The sequence below is a fragment of the Aquarana catesbeiana genome, linkage group LG05 (assembly GCF_042186555.1).
Source record: "Aquarana catesbeiana isolate 2022-GZ linkage group LG05, ASM4218655v1, whole genome shotgun sequence".
Lineage (NCBI taxonomy): Eukaryota > Metazoa > Chordata > Amphibia > Anura > Ranidae > Aquarana > Aquarana catesbeiana.
This window is the reverse complement of record NC_133328.1, coordinates 609,556,002-609,572,458: the sequence shown is the minus strand read 5'-3', so window position 1 is coordinate 609,572,458 and position 16,457 is coordinate 609,556,002.

The following is a 16,457-nucleotide window of genomic DNA, read 5'->3' as shown; positions in this document are numbered from 1 at the left end:
TACTAAGGGCCGGTTTACACAATGGCCTTATTTACATGTAAGGGTGTAAAATAGGGTTTCCACCTTTTCTTCAAGCCAAACCTGAACACTATAGCGGCGGCATTTTTTTTTTAGGGTGCTATACGCTATAAGATTGTAAAAGACCTGGGACACTTTTGGTGGCCTGAAAGAGAGTAGTAATGTGGCGCATAGCTCGCCGCAGCAAACAGTGCGTGTGGCTGAATTGTGAGAGTTCTGCACAGAAGGCAGGGGTCAGATATGTCCTGGGAGAGGGCTAGTGCTAGCAGGGGGGTGGGGAGAGTTAGATATTTGCTGGGGGGGCAGTGGCGGCTGGTGCTCAAAATTTTTGGGGGGGCGCAAACAAACTGAAAAATTCTGAACAAAAACCATCACTTGCAGCCTCACTGTGCCCCAAAAAATACAGCCACTGTGCCCCATTTAATGCAGCCACTGTGCCCATCATATGCAGCCTCTGTGCCCATCATATGCAGCCTGTGCCCATCATACAGCCTCTGTGCCAATCATACAGCCTCTGTGCCCATCATATACAGCCTATGCCCATCATATGCAACCTCTGTGCCAATCATACAGCCACTGTGCCTATCATCTGGAGCCTCTGTGCCCATCATACAGCCACTTTGCTCATCATATGCAGCCTCTGTTCCAATCATACAGCCACTGTGCCCATTATATGCAGCCACTGTGCCCATCATATGCAGCCTGTGCCCATCATATGCAGCCTCTGTGCCAATCATACAGCCACTGTGCCCATCATATGCAGCCTCTGAGCCCATCATACATCCACTGTGCCCATCATATCCAGCCACTGTGCCCATCATATGCAGCCTCTGTGCCAATCATACAGCCACTGTGCCCATGATATGCAGCCACTGTGCCCATCATATGCAGCCTGTGCCCATCATATGCAGCCTCTGTGCCAATCATACATCCACTGTGCCCATCATATGCAGCCACTGTGCCCATCATATGCAGCCTCTGTTACAATCATACAGGCACTGTGCCCATTATATGCAGCCACTGTGCCCATCATATGCTGCCCATCATATGCAGCCTGTGCCCATCATATGCAGCCTCTGTGCCAATCATACATCCACTGTGCCCATCATATGCAGCCTCTGAGCCCATCATACATCCACTGTGCCCATCATATGCAGCCTCTGTGCCAATCATACAGCAACTGTGCCCATCATATGCAGCCTCTGTTCCAATCATACAGTCACTGTGCCCATCATATGCAACCCATCATATGCAGCCTCTGTGCCAATCATACATCCACTGTGCCCATCATATGCAGCCACTGTGCCCATCATACGCAGCCTTTGTGCCAATTATACAGCCACTGTGCCCATCATATGCAGTCACTGTACCCATCATATGCAGCCACTGTGCCCATCATATACAGCCTGTGTCCATATGTGCTGGAGGCGCTTGGGGGGGGTCAGATATGTGCTGGGGGGGCACGATCGATTTTTAGCAGTATTGCGATGGATATATCTGAGACTTTTGAGACATTTTTGGGACCATTGACATTTATAGAGCGATCAGTGCTATAAATATGCACTGATTACTGTAAAATGTCACTGGCAGGGAAGGGGTTAACTGTGTGTTCCCTCACTGTGTTCTAACTGTGTGGGGATGGGACTAACTAGGAGAGATGACAGATCGCTGTCCCTACTTTGTAGGAACACACGATCTGTCTTCTCTCCTCTGACAGCACAGGGATTTGTGTGTTTACACACACAAATCCCGTGCCGACACTCGTGCATGCGATCGTGCATGGCCGGTCACGCGCATCGGGTCCCCCGCTGTGCAGCGGGCCCGCGCACGTGCCTCCGTGCAGTGCGCTTGCGGGTGCAGGAACAGAGGCTGAGGGGGCCGTGCTGGGAGGGAGAATTACCAGGGCTGCTGGTGATTTCCGGTTAAATGTGAAGCATTTTATACATCTTAAAGTTATAAATAAATAAAAAAAATTACCAACATCTGTAAAACATCACATTATAAACCAAATCTGGACAAGTCAATGAACCCTAATCGTTACTGTTAACAATGTACAACTTTATTGACACAAAACAATAAAATCATTGAAACAAAAAATGTTGACATTCACCGGTTTAGGCCCCATTTACGTCTCCGTGTCGCGTTTCTGTGCTTTTTTTTCCCCGTACATAGGGCAGCACCTACGCACGACAAACACGCCATAGAAGCTCCCGGACACTTTTTGGGCATAGAGCTTTGCATGTTTTTTACTGTACATTTTTGGTGCCATTAACAATTAATTGAACATGCAGATGTGAATGGAGCCTTATTTTTTTTTACTGAAAACCTCCTTGTCTAACCCACCATACTAGGTCCTCTTGCACACTGCAGCTTGAAAAAGCTCAGTGCAGTTTTTTTTTTACTGAACTAAAATACAGCCTATTAATTGTAATGTGCCTATGCACACAGGATCGTAAACAAGCACTGTGTATTCTTCAGTTAAAAAAATAGAAAAATCTTCATTTTTGGTAATTTATGCCTCATGCGCGCAAATGCGCACAAACAGCAGATTGTCAATTGACATTGCCAATGCGAGAACAAGCTTTTGCACATGCGCGGAAATGTGTGTGAAAATTGCGCAAACGCATGTGCTTTAAAATGCACGAAAATACCTTAAAAAAGAAGAAGTCTGAAAAAAGTAGATGCTCAAACAGGAGTATCGCGTGCAAGAGGCCTAAGGGTCAGTTTTCATAATGGCCTCATTTACACATGAGGGCGTAAAACCAGGTTTTTAAGGCCACTGGTTTTACAGACCGCCAAGCTGGAAGTTAACATGGCCAATGGCATGCGCTTGTAGCTGTAGTGTGATGTGACGTCACGGGTTGAGTGTGGCGGGATGGCACAGAGGCTGAGGGGGCCGTGCTGGGAGGGAGAAGCACCGGGGCTGCCGGAGGTTTCCGGTTAAATGTGAAGTACTGAATACATCTGTAGCACCCTGGAGTTTAGGCAGGGTTGCTCACAAATTTACTTACCAGGAATAATTGTCCAGGTTGATTGTTAGAGATCTATTGATTTCTCCCTAATTTTGGCCTTGTTGCCTTTTCTCTTCTACCTCAAGGTGGCCAGGTACTTGGTGGTACTAGACATGAGACGGGCAACCCAAGGTCAGATTATGGGTATATGGGGTATCTCAGACAATGGGCAGGGGTTTTCTTGAATCCCTTGGCCTGCTGGGAGAGCCTATATATTCGGGTGGAGTCAGGTGATCTATGTTCCGTGCCACCTGGACGGCTGTCTGGGTGGACGTGTGTTGTACTGCCAGGCTGGAGAATGGGCCTATCCAAGGCACATCTGGCTGCTAGGCTGCCTGAGGGCCTATCCAGAAGCAAGAGAGCAGTGCAGGGTTGGCACTGCGGCTTGCAGTACAACCAAAAGTGACGGTTCTGCTGGCCGGAGAACCTGTCGTGGTCGGAGGTAGAGGGGTAGCTGTCGCCAGTAAGAGACTATCCGCCTAATTACCAGGGACCGCAGTGAGCAGGGCCGGATTTCCCACAAGGCCACCAAGGCCAGGCCTCGGGGCGGCAGTGGTACAGGGGCGGCGGCGCCGCCCCCCACACTAACATCAGCATGCAGTGCACCCGGGCGCCAGAGAGGTGGGGGCGCTGAAGCGCTAGAGTGCTCCTCTCCCTCCTCCTCCTCTCTGTGTCCAGACTGAGGCGGCTCCCTCCGCAGGCCACCGCTGTGTTTTCGCTGCTCAAGCCCGTCCCCCCTCCCTCCTCCTGTCAGAGAAGGAGAGCAGCCGCCGAAGATCGGAGCGGCTGGTCTCTGTGCGGCGGCGGGGGGGGCGTGTTCTCCTCTCACTCCCGCCCAAGCCTGTCCCTGTCTCCATCTGTTCTGTTGTACACACTTGGAGGGGAGGTTGTCCTGGGGGGTCTGTACCAGTGAAGGGGGGGTTGTCCTGGGGGGTCTGTACCAGTGAAGGGGGGGTTGTCCTGGGGGGTCTGTACTAGTGAAGGGGGGGTTGTCCTGGGGGGTCTGTACCAGTGAAGGGGGGGTTGTCCAGGGGGGTCTGTACTAGTGAAGGGGGGGTTGTCCTGGGGGGTCTGTACTAGTGAAGGGGGGGTTGTCCTGGGGGGTCTGTACCAGTGAAGGGGGGGTTGTCCTGGGGGGTCTGTACCAGTGAAGGGGGGTTGTCCTGGGGGGTCTGTACTAGTGAAGGGGGGGTTGTCCTGGGGGGTCTGTACTAGTGAAGGGGGGGTTGTCCTGGGGGGTCTGTACCAGTAAAGGGGGGGTTGTCCTGGGGGGTTTGTACTAGTGAAGGGGGGGTTGTCCTGGGGGGTTTGTACTAGTGAAGGGGGGGTTGTCCTGGGGGGTCTGTACTAGTGAAGGGGGGGGTTGTCCTGGGGGGTCTGTACCAGTGAAGGGGGGGTTGTCCTGGGGGGTTTGTACTAGTGAAGGGGGGGTTGTCCTGGGGGGTTTGTACTAGTGAAGGGGGGGTTGTCCTGGGGGGTCTGTACTAGTGAAGGGGGGTTGTCCTGGGGGGTCTGTACCAGTGAAGGGGGGGTTGTCCTGGGGGGTCTGTACTAGTGAAGGGGGGGTTGTCCTGGGGGGTCTGTACTAGTGAAGGGGGGGTTGTCCTGGGGGGTCTGTACCAGTGAAGGGGGGGTTGTCCTGGGGGGTCTGTACTAGTGAAGGGGGGGTTGTCCTGGGGGGTCTGTACCAGTGAAGGGGGGGTTGTCCTGGGGGGTCTGTACTAGTGAAGGGGGGGTTGTCCTGGGGGGGTTTGTACTAATGGAGGGGGAGTTGTCCTGGGATGTCTGTACTAGTGAAGGGGGGGTTTGTCCTGGTGGGGGTCTGTACTAATGGAGGGGGGGTTGTCCTGCAAAGTCTGTACTAGTGAAGGGGGGGTTGTCCAGGGGGGTTTGTACTAATGGAGGGGGTTTGTCCTGGGGGGTTTGTACTAATGGAGGGGGGTTGTCCTGGGGGGTTTGTACTAATGAAGGGAGGGGCGGTTTGCCCTTGGGGAGTCTGTGCTAATGGAGGGGGTGGGGGTTGACCTGGGGGGGATTTGTACTAATGGAGGAGGGTTTGTCCTAGGGGGGGTCTGTACTAATGAAGGGAGGGGTGGTTTGTCCTGGGGGGGTTTGTACTAATGGAGGGGGGTAGACCTGGGGGGGTTTGTACTAATGGAGGGGGGTTGTCCTGGGGGGGTTGTACTAATAGAGGGGCGTTTGTCCTGGGGGGTCTGTACTAATGAAGGGAGGTGGGTTTGTCCTGGGGGGTCTGTACTAATGAAGGGAGGTGGGTTTGTCCTGGGGGGGTCTGTACTAAGGGAGGGGGGTGGGTTTGTCCTGGGGGGTCTGTACTAAGGGAGGGGGGTTTGTCCTGGGGGGGTCTGTACTAAGGGAGGGGGGTGGGTTTGTCCTGGGGGGTCTGTACTAAGGGAGGGGGGTTTGTCCTGGGGGGGTCTGTACTAAGGAAGGGGGGTGGGTTTGTCCTGGGGGGGTCTGTACTAAGGGAGGGGGGTTTGTCCTGGGGGGTCTGTACTAATGAAGGGAGGGGGGTTTGTCCTGGGGGGGGTCTGTACTAATGGTGGGGGGTTTGTCCTGGGGGGAGGGTCTGTACTAATGGAAGGGGGTGGTTTGTCCTGGGGGGGTCTACACCCAGGAAAGTACACCCAGGGCTCCAGAGGGAGAGGGCAGTGCAGAGGGAACACCATCAGAGAGAGAACCCCGCTGCCCTGTACCACCAGAGGGAAAGCCACACAGCCTGGCGCCTTTCCTGGCGGAGAAAGGAATGGAGTCATTGCAGGAATACAGATTTGGGTGCTACCCAGCGGAGTCGCCACGGGCAATTCAGAGTGAGCTGACTCCTGATCAGGGGAACCATTGCTGTATTGCTGGGTCAGGTGAGAGGGCCGATTGGCCATTATCTACTAATGTCCATAGGAACTGCAGTCTTTGACCATCTCCTGTATCATGTCTGCCGTCTCTGACCATCTCCTGTACTATGTCTGCAGTCTCTGACCATCTCCTGTATCATGTCTGCCGTCTCTGACCATCCCCTGTACTATGATTGCAGTCTCTGACCATCTCTTGTATCATGTCTGCAGTCTTTGACCGTATTATGTCTGGGGGCTCTTTCTGGTGGTGTGGTGGGGGGGCGGCATTGAAGGGCCCGGCCTTGGGGCGGCAAAGGGAGTAAATCCGGGCCTGGCAGTGAGTAACTGAAGCAAGTACCGGAGCAGCATTCTCACCAACCGGGGACAGTGAAGAATCAGGGAACTTCAGTGGGAATCAAGCCAGGGACCCAACCAGTGAAGGTAACGCTTGCAGAGCAGTCTTGTGTGTCAAGCCAGGGACCGAGCAGGCCAGTGGGGTGAAGCTTGAGAGGTATCTTGAGTGCCAAGCTAGGGACCCAGCAGAGAGGCAGGGGTGACGCTTGAGGAAGATACTACCGTGAAGATTGGAGGAGCTCAAGGGATTCAGTGGCAGTGAATCAGTGGGCCTAGTGAAAGACCGGGAGCTCAGTGGGCTGAAGAACTACAAGAAGTGATTGTAGTGGAAGTGAAGGAACTGTTACGCTTTGTGTTAGGAACTGTTAAAGACTGTTGCCATAGGAGACAGTATTCCTGCACATGCAGATGTGGCATCTTGCTGGATGCCTTTCCCTGCATGACTGTCCTCCTATTGAAGTCTCAGAGTCTGCCAATTAATCTTGCAACTACCTAAAGGTGTCCTGGCCCTAACCCTCTCCCCCCCAAAAAAAAGTTTGTTAAGAGAAATAAACTTTCTTTTGCATTCAAGAAGTGTCTGGCGCCCAATAACTACCTTGCACCCACCATGCCTCACAACCCACTACATATAGAAGAATGTCAGCTATCCCTGGCCCTGGAGGTTCTCATTAGATCAAAGAAGGCCTGGGACCTTGCTACACATCATAAAGTTACCAATTACCAACATCAATAAAACATCACATTATAAACCAAATCTGGTTACCAAAAGTTAATGAACCTCTGTTAACAATGTACAACTTTATTGACACAAAACAAAATAATTGAAACAAAAAATGTTAACATTCACCGTTTTAGGCCTCATTTACACCTCCGTGTCGCTTTTCCACTTTTTTTTTTTGCACATAGGGCAGCTCCCCAACCCTTATTGGGCATAGAGCAGGTATTTATTAGTGCGCGTTTGTGGTGCCATTAGCGAGAGAGACGCACGTTTTTTCGCATGTTCACAGTACACACATATACAAATGGAGCCGGAACTCTTTCTTTTTCTGAAAACCTCCTTGTCTAACCCACCATACTAAGGGCCGGTTTACACAATGGCCTTATTTACATGTGAGGGCTTAAAAACAGGTGGTTAGGCCACTGGTTTTACAGACCGCCCAGCTGCAAGTTAACATGGCCACTGGTATGTTAGTACGCACTGCTGTGGTCACAAAGCAGATTTTTTTTTTACCACAGGTCATATTTGACAGGCAGTATCACCTCCAAACATGACCCATTCAAGTGAATAGAGCCACATTCCCACAACCACCCGCATTGAAAACGCGCTGCTTTGTGAAAACACGCGGGACTGCCATTCATTCTGATTGGCACCCACACGCATGTAAAATTGCAGTGCGGGTGCAGGAAGAGAGGCTGAGAGGGCTGTGCTGGGAGGGAGAATCACTGGGACTGCTGGTAGTTTCCGGTTAAATGTGAAGCACTATATACATCATAAAAGTTATAAATAAATAAAAAAAAAAAAAAAAACATCAGAAAAACATCACATTATAAACCAAATCTGGTCTGACGCCCTGCCTCCTGATTGGCGGGGAGGAAGGTTAGTGTGAAAATAGCGAAAACTAATTTGCTATTGTCACACAATTGGGTGGGATCAGGGCGCACTCTCTGCGCCCTGAGTCCATCCTATTTTGAAGCCTATTAGAGCCTCTGGCTCTAATCAGGTGCTTCAAAAAGTACCACCCCTCCCGCCCCCGCCATGGGAATCCATGCGTCTGGCGTCCTAAATGGGGCCGGGTGCATGGGTGGGAGGGCGGTGCCCATGCGCCCACAATGCACTGGCCACCACTGCAGGACTGATTGGTGGAGTGCTGCAGAGATGGTTGTTCTTCTGGAAGGTTCTCCTCTCTACACAGAGAAATGCTGGAGCTCTGTCAGAGTGACCATCGGGTTCTTGGTCACATCCCTAACTAAGGCCCTTCTCCCCTGTTCGCTCAGTTTGGCCGGGTGGCCCACTCTAGGAAGAGTCCTGGTGGTTCCAAACTTCTTCTATTTATGGATGATGGAGGCCACTGTACTCATTAGGACCTTCAATGCTGCAGAAGTGTTTCTGTACCCTTCCCCAGATCTGTGCCTCCATACAGTCCTGTCTCGGAGGTCTACAGACAATTCCTTGGACTTCATGGCTTGGTTTGTGCTCTGACATGCACTGTTACCTGTGGGACCTTATATAGACAGGTGTGTGCCTTTCCAAATCATGTCCAATCAATTGAATTTACCACAGGTGGACACCAATCAAGTTGTAGAAACATCTCAAGGATGCAGGAAACAGGATGCACCTGAGCTCAGTGTTGAGTGTCATGGCAAAGGCTGTGATACTTATGTACATGGGAGGAGTCTGTGATACTTATGTACATGGGAGGAGTCTGTGATACTTATGTATATGGGAGGAGTCTGTGATACTTATGTACATGGGAGGGGTCTGTGATACTTATGTACATGGGAGGAGTCTGTAAAACTTATTTACATGGGAGGAGTCTGCGATGCTTATGTACATGGGAGGAGTCTGCAATACTTATGTATATGGGAGGAGTCTGTGATACTTATGTACATGGGAGGAGTCTGTGATACTTATGTATATGGGAGGAGTCTGCGATACTTATGTACATGGGATGGGTCTGTGATACTTATGTACATGGGAGGAGTCTGTGATACTTATGTATATGGGAGGAGTCTGCGATACTTATGTACATGGGTGGAGTCTGTGATACTTATGTACATGGGAGGAGTCTGTGATACTTATGTACATGGGAGGAGTCTATGATACTTATGTACATGGGAGGAGTCTGTGATACTTATGTACATGGGAGGAGTCTGTGATACTTATGTACATGGGAGGAGTCTGTGATACTTATGTACATGGGAGGAGTCTGTGATACTTATGTACATGGGATTTTTTTCCTTCTTTATTTTTAATACATTTGCAAAGATTTCAAACAAATTTCTTTCGCATTGTCATTATGGGGGATTGTTTGTAGAGTTTTGAGTAAAATTATGAATTTAATCCATTTTGAAATAAGGCTGCAACATAACACAATGTGGAAAAAGTGAAGCGCTGTGAATACTTTCCGGATGCATTGTATGTGTAAGCCGCAGTGGCCACATCAAGGCACCCCAGTTTACCCCAGCTTTTCTTGTGCCCCTGCTGGGTATCCTGTGCATCCCTGTACATTTAAGGAGGGGTGGGCTCCCTCCAGGCATACCTGCCTGAGCTTGTTTGGCTGGGCTTCTCATAGAAGTGCAATTCGTTTTGCACTCCTGTGACATCATAGGAATCAGTCCAGGCACCACATCATCAAGACAATAAAGTCTGGATCCGCCAGGTGCCTGGACTGACACCCATCTCTGCCTATCAGCGAGTTGCTGAGAGTCTGAGATGGCCACTGCCCGCCCCCACCACAGCTCAGCCCTCCAATGAGCGAGGAGGAGCAGAGTGGAGAGCTGATGATTGACAGTCAGCAGCTCTCTGCTCGGGGAGCTGTGAGAACTGAGTCATCGGTGGTGTTCGATCGCTCAGTTCTCAGTGTAGAGGCATCGGGGGGGACCAATGCTTCATCCACCTAGGTAAGTATAAATATGGAAAGAACCCAAAACCTTTTCTTCTCTTTTAATCAGCACAAGGGACGATACTTCCATTCAGTGAGAAGTGTCCCTTGTGCTGGTGTCTGCTGTCTTTATGGAAATCTTCCATCCTCTGCTTTCCAGCCACTGGACCCGCCATAGACTCTCCTCAGGACTGCCCACCCTTTCTCCCCCCCCTCCTTCTCCATTCATAAAAGTGCTACCATAGCTTCCGTCAATGAAAATGCTCTATGAATGGAGGAGGTAGATCTTTCATTCCTTCATCCTCTCCCTCCATTCATAGGGGGCTTTTCATTCATGGAAGCTATAGTACAGCTTCTATGATTGGAGGAGGGGGGGTGGGAAAGGGCAAACATAGGGCTTATGACAGGTCCAGTGGCTGTATTAACCCCTGTAACACTGCTGGACATTTACTGACATGAGGGGTAGGTGAGGGCAGAAGATGGAAGACTTCAACATATACAGCTGCAACCAGTACAAGGGACACTGCTTGTGGAATGTAAATATCATCCCTTGTGCTGATTTAATTTTTTTTTTTTTTTTTAACAATGTAACTAAACTTAGTCTTTGATGTCCCCTAGGTATCAATAAATGGCCCATTTCACCGATCTGGTTTGGTAAGGTCAGGGTGACTTGTCTCAAGCTGCTTCACTATCCACATTGACCACCCAGGACGGCTCCTCCCCCTTGAGAAACCCTTTATTAGATAAAAAGGAAGATGTGGCCCCCCCCTTCGTTTTAGGGCCAGGGCTTCAGTAATGTAGTTTAATACATACAAGAAAGGAGTACAAGATAAATATAGATAATCCTACTGCCAAGTGCTGGCATGGTGGGGGAGGGGTGACGTGCCCCCTGCAGGATGGGAGGCGGAGCCTGTGATAGCGTTGTCTATATTATTATCCCGGGCTCCATCCGTTGGCACATACACGGCTCCCATTACCGCAGGAGAAATTCATTAACATTTCATAAATCCGCCATTCTAAAGGGCATACAAACCACTAACAAACTATTTCTCCTATTTATCCCTTTTTTGCTTCGTTAACGCCTAACTCCGGGGTTTTAGTGAAGTTTACCACTTGACCTCTGGAAGATTTACCCCCCTTCATGACCAGGCCATTTTTTGATACATAATTACTTTAACTGACAATTGCGCGGTCGTGCGACTCTGTTCCCAAATAAAATTGACATCCTTTTTTTTACCACAAATAGAGATTTCTTTTGGTGGTATTTGATCACCTCTTTTTATTTTTTGCACTATAAACAAACAAAAAAAAAACTGATAATTTTGAAGAAAAAAAACAATATTTTTTTACTTTCTGCTATAAAAAAATCCAATAAAAAAAAATGTAAAACATCAAATTTCTTCATCAATTTATTCCAATATGTATTCTGCTTCATGTCTTTGGTAAAAAAAAAAAAAAATCCCAATAAATGTACATTGATTTTGCGCAAAAGTTATAGATTATACAAGCTATGGGATTTATTTATTTATTTTTACAAGTAATGGCGGCGATCAGCGACTTGACTGCGATATTGTGGCAGACAAATCAGAAAATCAGACACTAACCGACACTTTTAACACTTTTTGGGGACCAGTGACACTAATACAGTCATCAGTACTAAAAATATGCACTGTCACTGTACTAGTGACACTGGCAGGGAAGGGGTTAACATAAGGGGCGATCAAAGGGTTAAATGTGTTCCTAGCCTTTGCTTTCTCACTGTCGGGGAGGTGCTTTGACTAGGGGAAGGCATTGATCTATTTTCCTGCTTTGCAGACACACAGGATCAATAACTTCCCTTCCAACAGAACAGCGATTGGCTTTGTTTACATAGGGCGATCGCCGTTCTGCCTGTGTACTGTATAATCAGCAGGTGTCGGCAGCCATCGAGTCTGCGGTACCTGCCGGGTCGCTGGCGGCATGCGCAATCCCCAGATCCGGAAGTGTCAGATCATGTACTAGGTAGTGTGAGGGGATGGCCGCACTTTATGTATGGTGGGCGGTCCGCAAGCAGTTAAATAGTCTGTTTGGACCAGCTTGCTATTTACTTACCTCTTCACTGCCTGCTTTACCGCCAAACCAGCACACCACAACGGCACGCATTGTGCAAAGTTGAGGGGCGGTTGCAAAATGACCCCATTCACTTAAATGAAAGCGATAGGGGGTATAATTCCTGCAAAGCAACATGGCAGTGATGTGTGTATACCCCTGGCCATTGCCCCTGCAGCCAAAGGGGGTAGCAATAGGGTGGGTTGTTTTACTGCACCCCATCCACAAGTGTAAATGAGCCCTAACAGATGCTGTGTGTTGTACAGTATCTCACAGAAGTGAGTACACCCCTCACATTTTTGTAGATATTTTATTCTATCTTTTCATGTGACAACACTGAAGAAATGACACTTTGCTACAATGTAAAGTAGTGAGTGTACAGCTTGTATAACAGTGTAAATTTGCTGTCCCTTCAAAATAACTCAACACACAGCCATTAATGTCTAAACCGCTGGCAACAAATGTGAGTACACCCCTAAGTGAAAATGTCCAAATTGGGCCCAATAAGCCATTTTCCCTCCCCGATGTCATGTGACTAGTTAGTGTTACAAGGTCTCAGGTGTGAATGGGGAGCAGGTGTGTTAAATTTGGTGTTATCTCTCTCACCCTCTCATACTGGTCACTGGAAGTTCAACATGGCACCTCATGGCAAAAAACTCTCTGAAAATCTAAAAAAAAAGAATTGTTGCTCTACATAAAGATGGCCTAGGCTATAAGAAGATTGCCAAGACCCTGAAACTGAACTGCAGCATGGTGGCCAAGACCATACAGCGGTTTAACAGGACAGGTTCCACTCAGAACAGGCCTCGCCATGGTCGACCAAAGAAATTGAGTACACATGCTCAGCGTCATATCCAGAGGTTGTCTTTGGAAAATAGACGTATGAGTGCTGCCAGCATTGCTGCAGAGGTTGAAGGGGTGGGGGGGGGGTCAGCCTGTCAGTGCTCAGACCATACGCCGCACACTGCATCAAATTGGTCTGCATGGCTGTTGTCCCAGAAGGAAGCCTCTTCTAAAGATGATGCACAAGAAAGCCTGCAAACAGTTTTCTGAAGACAAGCAGACTAAGGACATGGATTACTGAACCATGTCCTGTGGTCTGATTAGACCAAGATAAACTTATTTGGTTCAGATGATGTCAAGCGTGTGTGACGGCAACCAGGTGAGGAGTACAAAGACAAGTGTGGGTGGGAGTGTCATGGTCTGGGGCTGCATGAGTGCTGCCAGTACTGGGGAGCTACAATTCATTGAGGGAACCATGAATGCCAACATGTACTGTAACATACTAAAGCCGAGCATGATTCCCTCCCTTCAGAGACTGGGCCGCAGGGCAGTATTCCAACATAACTACCCGAAACACACTTCCAAGAAGACCATTGCCTTGCTAAAGAAGCTGAGGGTAAAGGTGATGGACTGGCCAAGCTTGTCTCCAGACCTAAACCCTATTGAGCATCTGTGGGGCATCCTCAAATGGAAGGTGGAGGAGCGCAAGGTCTCTAACATCCACCAGCTCCCTGATGTCATCATGGAGGAGTAGAAGAGGACTCCAGTGGTAACCTGTGAAGCTCTTTTGAACTCTATGGCCAAGAGGGTTAAGGCAGTGCTGGAAAATAATGGTGGCCACAGACAATATTGACACTTCGGGCCCAATTTGGACATTATCACTTAGGGGTGTACTCACTTTTGTTGCCAGCGGTTTAGACATTAATGGCTGTGTGTTGAGTTATTTTGAGGGGACAGCAAATTTGCTGTTATACCAGCTGTACACTCACTACTTTGCATTGTAGCAAAGTGTCATTTCTTCAGTGTTGTCACATAAAAAGATAGAATAAAATATTTACAAAAATGTGAGGGGTCTACTCACTTTTGTGAGATACTGTATATATTGGCGTGTGCTGAGGTCTGCAGCAATGAAGGATTTTTGTATTTGAAACTTTAATGTAAATCTAGACAGTTGAGGGGGTGTGTGGTGTCTTGCCATTCACTATATCCATTCAGTGTTTACCAGTGACACTGATAACACCAGAAGAAGAGTGAGGACCAGAGAAAAAGGATGAGAACCAGAGAAAGGCGAGGAACAGAGAAGGACAGGGAACAGAGAAGAAGGGCAGGGACCAGAGAAGAAAGGCAAGGACCAGAAAAGAAGGGCAGGGAGCAGAGAAGACGGGCAGGGACCAGAGAAGAAGGGCTTGGACCAGAGAAGGTCAAGGACCAGAGAAGAAGGGCATGGATCAGAGAAGAAGGGGCACAGATCAAAGGAGAAGGGCACAGACCATAGAAGAAGGACACGGGATCATAGAAGGTCTCATCGCTCAGCTGGGACTGCAGCTGCCGCACAGACTGGACCTCCTGGACCACATACTGCCCCACACCACCACTCTTCAGGAGGTCTCTGAAGGCCAGAGAGATGGTGAACTGCACAGACATGATGGAACTTGCAATAGAATGGAAGGAAAATGTTACATTACTCTTCACTTCAACAGTGGATTTCACCTTTACCTGCCTACACCCCAATGTACACTCCCATTTCCTTCACTCACCCCTCACCCCCTCCAGTGTGTAGCCGAAGGAAATACCTTCTAATTCAAGGGATGGAGGAGTGTGTGACCTGGTCAGGTGACAGCACTGGGCCAATCAGCTCTGTCCTAATAGGATACCAGAGATGAGATTGTGGTGTCTCCCAGCACTGAGAAGAGCGGAGGAACCAACACTGGAGATACCCCCCCCCCACGAAGGGGGCAGAGGCCAGGTGTTCTCTACAGGGATTGTCAGCATAGGAGCAGGTATAATAGAAAGCCCCCTCCCCCCATAGTGTGACATTGGAGATACGACCCCTAAACAGGAACAAATCTGACCTTCTCCTATCGATGGGGTGACGGGGCAACATGTGAGAGGAGAACATGACACCGTTCAACTCAGCAAACTGCGGCCGCCCTCATCCCAGCCAAGCGTGGTGCCCACTGTCCCGATCCACAGCACCCCAAGGGCCCATCCCCCTCACCCCAAACACCCCGAGGGCCCACCCCCCTCACCCCAAACACCCCGAGGGCTCACCCCCCTCACCCCAAACCCCACGCCATGACACTACCACCACCATGCTTCACTGATGAGATGGTATGCTTTGGATCATGAGCAGTTCCTTTCCTTCTCCATACTCTTCTCTTCCCATCACTCTGGTACAAGTTGATCTTGGTCTCATCTGTCCATAGGATGTTGTTCCAGAACTGTGAAGGCCTTTTTAGATGCTGTTTGGCAAACTCTAATCTGGCCTTCCTGTTTTTGAGGCTCATCAATGGTTTACATCTTGTGGTGAACCCTCTGTATTCACTCTGGTGAAATCTTCTCTTGATTGTTGACTTTGACACACATACACCTACCTCCTGGAGAGTGTTCTTGATCTGGCCAACTGTTGTGAAGGGTGTTTTCTTCACCAGGGAAAGAATTCTTCGGTCATCCACCACAGTTGTTTTCTGTGGTCTTCCGGGTCTTTTGGTGTTGCTGAGGTCACCGGTGCATTCTTTCTTTTTAAACTAATATAACAATGTGGCGCTTACGAAATTAATGTTCGTTGTCAGGCAAAAGATTCACCAGAGTGCATGCCTGGAGATCTAATTAGAATCACAACGTTTTAATGAGAGGAACCCAAACCCAGTGGATATATAAAAATATAAATTCCAACTGTGATACTGAGCACCTATGACTAGTGTTTCTTAAAAATTTGTGAAGAATATAGGTAGTGACTTTCTCTACATATCAGTTTTAAAAAATTCAAACTGTGATACTAAACACTTGTGACTAGTGTTTCTTATTATTAGAACTTGTAAAGAATATAAGTGGTGACTTTCTCAAAATGTGAACAAAATAAACCTATATACTCCCCACCGGAGTGTACAGGAAAAAACATTTTTTGATAATCATAAATGCATAAACATCTAAAAAATGTGAAACAAAAAATCTCAATATGAGTAGTCTTTATATATACCCTTTAAATTGATCAATAGGGTGTATATCCCTCAGGGAGAAAAAATAAAAAAATCCTCCACATAGTGTGAATCCGCTCTTCTAATATCCGGAATCATATTCATTTTAAAGCAAGTGCAAATTATAGATAATTTGCACTTGCTTTAAAATGAATATGATTCCGGATATTAGAAGAGCGGATTCACACTATGTGGAGGATTGTTTATTTTTTCTCCCTGAGGGATATACACCCTATTGATCGATTTAAAGGGTATATACCAGCATCTACCCACCTGAACTGGCGGGATTTTCGAGTACAAGAGGACGATCTAGGCGGCTGGTGAGTAGTTGTCACGCCTCGCCAGACCAAGATCGGGTTCCACTTCTATCTCCTCTGAGCAGCTGTCCCTTGGATGATCTTTGAGACAAGCCTATCTGACTCGCAGCCTGTGGTTAGTGAGTCCACCCCCTCTGGTAAGGGTATTTCATTCGTTATACATATCCACCAGACATCCCAGAGCCACACCACCCCAAGGTTCACTCCGGCTTTTATAGAGCAAGGAAACCTTAATATA